Source organism: Otolemur garnettii, unplaced genomic scaffold, assembly GCF_000181295.1.
Source record: "Otolemur garnettii isolate 467f Iridium unplaced genomic scaffold, OtoGar3 scaffold00031, whole genome shotgun sequence".
NCBI classification, from domain to species: Eukaryota; Metazoa; Chordata; class Mammalia; order Primates; family Galagidae; genus Otolemur; species Otolemur garnettii.
In genome coordinates this window covers 18,552,269-18,558,975 of record NW_003852426.1, presented here as the reverse complement: position 1 = coordinate 18,558,975, position 6,707 = coordinate 18,552,269, and the positions used below count along the sequence as shown (strand labels likewise).

Here is a 6,707-nt window from a genome sequence, read left to right as displayed (position 1 = left end):
CTTCCCTGAGATGATTCTGTGTCATATGGTAATTGTGTGTGTGATTGTGTTTGCCTTGTGTTAATGAAATAGTTTCCAGACACATCAGAGCTAATTTCACTTAGTTGTGAGTTTATGAACTTTTGCAGTACCTGGGTAATATTTCAAAATTGAAAAAATGTGATACATTCATTGTGCAAATGACTTGGTAAATAATCTTCTGCTTTTCATGCTTTGCAAAACCTGAACACATTCATGAAAACTAGGAGATAGATACCCTAAAACATTAGAAAATTAACCTCAAGGTATTTCTAAGCAGATAATTTTAGTACATATTAGATCAACTCCCTTAATTCCTATTAACTGAACAAAAAGAAAGACAAGATCCATTCAGAAAAGAAAATTGACGAAACGTAAGAAGAACAAAGCCATAAATATATGTTAAAAGTTCTTAGCTCAATAAAGATCAGGCTTTTTAATTAATCACAGATGGTCCAAATGTTTACTTTGTTGAGCCAATAAACTTTCGAATAAATTTTTTTTGTGATCTGTACCTCTGTACCCTTATGGGTGAGACGCAAATAAACTCTTCCAGCCTCTATCATCTGCTATTTCCCTGTTGTAGGGTGGACGGACAACAGCAAGAAATACCAAGCAGGCTCTGTCAGCATTTAGCAAACAATTTTATAACTTTGGCTCTGTCTAGAAAATCCTCCTGGTATGAGGAAAAAGACAGTTTCTATTATTATCCACTCCTTATAGACCAGAGGTCCTCAGAAATCTGAAAACTTTCCTGGGGTGATGTTGAGAGCAAGATAGGAACATTTTTTAAGGTAATATCACATTTGGTTTCTTCCTACTAATTAGCCTCCCCTCAGAATTAGTCTTACAAATATGTGTATCGCTGCTACACAGATACACATACACCCACACACAAAAACCACACTCCCATGGACCTGAAGTATGTAAATGTCTTAATCTTAAAATATAGCCAAATCTTAAATCTTGGAGAAATGTATATTTTTTATTTTAAAGAGCATTCTCTAGTGCTCACTTTGGCAGCACAGATACTAAACTTGGAAGGATACAGAGAGGATTAGCATGGCCCCTGCGCAAGGATGACATGCAAATTCATGAAGCGTTCCATATTTTTAAATAAAAAAAAAGTCTTCTCTAAATGCCACTGCTAATATGAGATGATACTCCAAAGATCAGGGTTTTTACTAATAAATTAGTAGACCTAGGTTAGGTAATTTTGAAGAAATGAATGATAGTTTTTCAACTTGCACCAGCAGGATTTTAATTCAGCTGATTGTAGGGATGAGGAAGGAAAAACACAAAGGCATTAATGATGTGCGTTACTCTGTAGTTGCATAAAACTGGAAGTGACTTTGGGAATTACCACTACATTTTCTAATGTTTCAGAAACTAATGCTTATAAGTGTACCAAGGAGGGAATAAAGAGTGCTTTTCCTACAGGTATAGACGTTCTGCCATATAAATTTAGGAGACTGTGATATCAATAGTAGGGTAAGAGAAAAGATTGATACAATAACTTACACAGTATGTGCATAAAATCCTAATAGGGAAAAAACAAATCTGGAAAATGAGTCTCTCTTTAATTTAATTGTCAGTTCATATTGTTTTATCCACCGTGAGGAGCTTCTGAGGTTCACTTAGATTTGACTGTGAGTTGCTGATGTCTTTCTCCTATTATCGAGTTGTCATTTTAAAATATAAGCCATAGTTCTTTTATGTCTGGGAATGTAGAATTTTCCAGCTTATCATTACAACATTTTTGTTTTATCTTCTTAAACTACAGTGTCATTTTTGCTTCTATTAGTTTCTCTTAATTAGAGTAGGCAGATACAATGTTATGACTAATAATGACAGAAGAAACGAAAAACAGATTACTAAGAGCCTAGTCTGTCTTTCTGGGTGAAAAAGGCCAATTCAGAACACTCACAGCATCTATTTTTGTGTGTTGCTTGGCGTGTAGGAGCATGTAGTTCTTTTTTCGGGAGGGCGGAGTTTCACTATGTTACCCTTGGTAGAGTGCTGTGGCATCACAGCTCACAGTAACCTCAAACTCTTGGACTTAAGCAATTCTCTTGCCTCAGCCTCCCAAGTAGCTGGGACTACAGGTGCCCACCACAATGCCCGGCTATTTTTTTGTTTGTTTGTTTATTTTTGTTGCAGCTATTTAGCTGGCCTGGGCTGGATTTGAACCCGCCACCCTCAGTGTATGTGGCTGGCACGGTAACCACTGGGCTACAGGCTCCAAGCCCTAGGAACATGTAATTTACCCTGGAAGGTTTATAGCTTTCATTTCTGTAAGAAAAATAAAAAGGCTAAAATATAGCCAATTCTTTGTCATAAGGAAGATAATTAGGATTATGTAAATTACTCATAGTGTGTGGATAGGCTTAATAAACACAGATTAAAAATGACAAATGTGATTGATAGATAATAAATCAGAAGTACTTTTCCAAAAGTACTAAACTTAAGTTTAAAAATTGTCTCAAATTAACCATAGAATTATTAAATTACTCTTTTTCCCATGTTTCATTTATTTTTAGATAAAAAGAAAAGATGTCTGCAAAATTTTTTCTCCTTAAGTACAGTAGTTAATGAAGGCTCCAAACCCCCGCCCCAACTCAGGTGCAACAGAGAGGTCTTTCTTACTTAAGTTTAACAATGTCTTTAAATGTTCTTCAAATGCATGTTCAGAAGAGGAATGACCACCACCCATTCTGAGAGTGAGAAATGTTGGCTGTTCTTCATAGAGTGTAAATTACATTAGGTATTTTTAATGTTTTTAATTTTTATTTTTAATTACTATGAATACATAATAGTTGTGACTATTTATGGAATACGTGTGATATGTTCATACAAATGTAATGACCAAAGCATGATGACTGTCATATCCATATAGCAAGTATTTATCATTTCTTTGTGTTTTAAATATTCCAATGCCACTCTTTAGTTATTTTGAAATATACAATAAATTCTTATTAGTTATGGTCACACTATTGTGGTACCAAACACTGTATTTTATCCCTTCTATTAAACTGCATCTTCGTATGCATTAATCATTCCCTCTGACCTCCTCCAATACCCTTCCCAGCCTCTAGAATCCATCATCCTGCTCTGTAATTCCATGAGTTAAATTGTTTCGTATTTTTTAGTTTCCTAATGTTTGTGAGAAGATGCGATATTTGTCTTTCTGGGCCTGGCTTATTTGACTGAACATAATGTTTTCTAGTTTCATTCATATTGTTGCAACTGACAGGATTTCATTCTTTTCTTGGCTGAATAACATTCTATTGTGTATATATATTATCTTTTCTTTATCTATTATTCACTGACAGATGCTTCGGTTGTCTTCTTATTTGGGCTATTGTGAATAGTGCTGCAATAAACATGGGCATGCAAATATATCTTTAGAACATACTGATAAATGTATTTTTTTTTTCCTTTTGGATACATACTTAGCAGTGGGATTGCTGGTTTGTATGGTAGTTTTATTTTTGGTATAAGTAGCATTTGGAACAGTCGCAGGTAGCAACAAGAGGAAAATCCTTTTTTATTTTGAAATTCTGTAATCACTCTCTGTGGGTTTCAACAGGGGAGTCTATGTAGAACAGTAAATGAGATTTCTGTCCTTTTGCCCTGTTATACCCAGCAGGGTTTTAGTCCTGATGAGCTAGGCGCAGAGTGCATGATATCATCTGCCACTGCAAGATGAGCTTCAGCTTTGTAGAGCAGGTGATCCGCACCATATGGGACTCCACCAGCAGCAGCCATGCTTGATAGAAGCTAGGATCCCATGGACGGTAGGAAGCATGACTCCTGCGTCATGAAAATTAATAAGAAAAAACATAACAGAAAAAAGAAAAGAAAAATATGCTACCTATCTAATTATTAATAAATGCTGTCAATGTTAAGACGTAGCATGATTTCAAACGTGTTCAACTAAGAGAATGTGAAATATGATAAATTGTTTCTCTTAACAATTTATCTTAAGATCCTCTTAAGATCCTCTTAAGATCCTCAGTGAGTTCTTCATATATAAAGATGATATAACAGACCAGACTGGGTAGAGGGTAAACAGTACTATAAAAGTAAATAGGTTCGCCTTTTAAGAAATCTCCTATACAAAGCAAATGGCACCTACCAAAATGAAAAATTGTGAAGCATTTTAAAGAGGCAATACTTCTTCCATCTCATATCCATCTTCATTTACTTCTTAAGCAACTCTCTTGTAATCAGTGGATACCTTCTTCTTACCGAAATTTCCAGGTGCACAGTAAAGTTTGAGATGTACCAGCCTAGCATGTTCAGTTCACTTTCTAAATGAGCGAGGTAAAAATGTATAAAGATCCACTAGTAACTTAGGACATATTGCTTGAATGCTTTATTTTGTGAAATAATAAAATTAATCTATACTTATCAACTCATGATATTTCAACTCATAATATTTTATTTTGGAGAATATGTTTAAACATCATAAATCTCAACTGAATAAAAGATCCTGTCTTCACCTCTCTCCCTGATAATATTCAAAGTTTCAACAGGTTGCACATCTGCAAAATATAAAAAATGGAAAGTCAATTTTCGAGAAGGCTTTACTTAAAACATAAGACTGTTGTAGTCAGGTATTTTATTCAAGTTCGTATGAAAATAACACATATATTTGGAGATAAAAATTATACATATACGTACATTAAATTATTCACTGTATTTATAGCACAAATGATCTTACAGTTGAAGCTACCTAAAGAAAACAAAATGGGTCAGCAATATCTCCTCTGGGTATTTATCCAAAAGACAGCAGGACTGAAAAGAAATAATAGAATTCCCATGTTCATTGCAGCACTATTGACAATGGCCAAGATGTAGAAACTACCTGTGTGTCCATCAATGGATAAATAAATTGAGAAAATGTGATATATACTGTGTACATGTAATGGAATACTATTTAGCCTTAAAAAGACGGAACTAATCCTCCAGCTCAGGTGGCTCAAAGGAGCAGGGCACTGGCCCCATATACTGGAGGTGGCGGGTTCAAACTCAGCCCCGGACAAAAACTGCAAAAAATAAATAAATAAAAAAGAAGGAACTATTATATGGGACAGCACAGATGAGCCTTGAGGATGTATGCTAAGTCACACACATGTGAATCTTTCTAAATGTAGAATATAGATGTCTTAACACAATAAGAAAATGCCATGAAGGCTATGTTAACCAGTTGGGTGAAAATATTTCAAATTGTATGTAAAAGCAGCACACTGTACCCCATGACTGCGTTATTGTACGCAGCTCTGATTTAATAAAAAATAAATAAATAATTAAAAAGTACTGCATGATTCTATTTATATGGAGTACTTAGAATAGTCAAATTTATAGGGACAGAAAGTATACGTTTGTTGCTGAGGAAGAAGGAAGTGGGTAGTTACAATCAACAGGAATAGTTGCAGTTATGCGAGATGATTAAGTCCTAGAGATCATTATATAACATAGCATTTATAGTTAATGATAGTGTGTTGTACACTTAAAATATTGTACATCTCATGTTAGGTGTTCTTACTAAGAATTTTTTTTTTTTTAAGAAAGAAGCAAGCATTGTTCTGTCAATTTTATTCCTAAAGCAGTAAGTGTTGTCTGTTTTCTTTTCTCTGTAAGAATATTTTAAGGAGCAGGCATACACACGTAGAATTTTCATTTGATTAGATGTGCCACGTTACTTAAAACCTTTTGCACCTCATCCTCCCTTCTTAACCGTATCTCCTATAATCAGTGAAAATAGAGCCAATCAGTCCAAACAAATCTGAGAAATCATTCCATGTAATGGAATGGATTTTTTAAAAATCACTAAGGGATTGACAGAGGGAAAAGAAAAGAGCTCCCATCTGCCAACATCCAAATCGAAACAAAACAAAGCACGGGCTTTCTAAATTCACTGTACTCAATTATAAGACAATGGCTTGGAATTTACCTGAATTCCAAAAATGATTAAAATATTTACTTCAACCTCAAACACATAAAATTCAGATGACGCTGATAAGAAAAGAAGCGATTCAGGCAGCAGTGGGATTGCACACTACCTCTTCCCACGTCCTAGACCCTGTTACAGGTCTTCATTTTAGGCCATTTGGGGCAACATGGGTAGCCTTTTGAAGTCCCAGTTTTCTCATCTACTACACTGGTGTGACTACGCTCCCTCAGGTTTCTAAGGGGAACCCCCCTAAATCATTGTTAGCTCCCTCATCTTTTCCTTCACGTGCTTCAGTTTTATGTTATTTAGACCATCTATGTTATTTTACAGGCATGCGAAATCTAGCTTTATTTTGTTTAAACTAAGGCCGAAAACAAAAGAGTTGTGTGCGGAGTCAATGAATTGATTTCTATAAATCACCAGGCATAGCCCTGAGCACTCACTCAATTAATGTGCATTATACCTTTGTCTTTGTAATTTTTCAGATTAGAAAGGATAGGGTTTTTCTGTTACGCATGAAGAATCCGGGTGATATTCGTTTTTTCTTTCCTATCTCTAGCTCTAAGGGCTGAGATTTAAACATGCCTGTTTTTTCAAGTTCCTAGTTCATAAAAGAGCGTGTGTGAGGCTTCTGCCTGCGGGATCCAAAGGGTGGGGTTGTCTGTGTGTCTTGGGCATTGTTATCTTCAGGCTGTCCTGTGAGATGGCATAATTCCCTTCCAGGCTCCCC

At 35.4% G+C, this 6,707-nt stretch overlaps 1 non-coding gene across 1 annotated transcript; it reads left to right on the top strand.

Moving 5' to 3' along the window:
- Positions 1–1,025: 1,025 nt before the first annotated feature.
- Positions 1,026–1,132, top strand: LOC111725101. Its single transcript, XR_002773247.1, has one exon. It is a non-coding gene; the product is annotated as a U6 spliceosomal RNA (small nuclear RNA).
- The last annotated feature ends 5,575 nt before the right edge of the window (positions 1,133–6,707 follow it).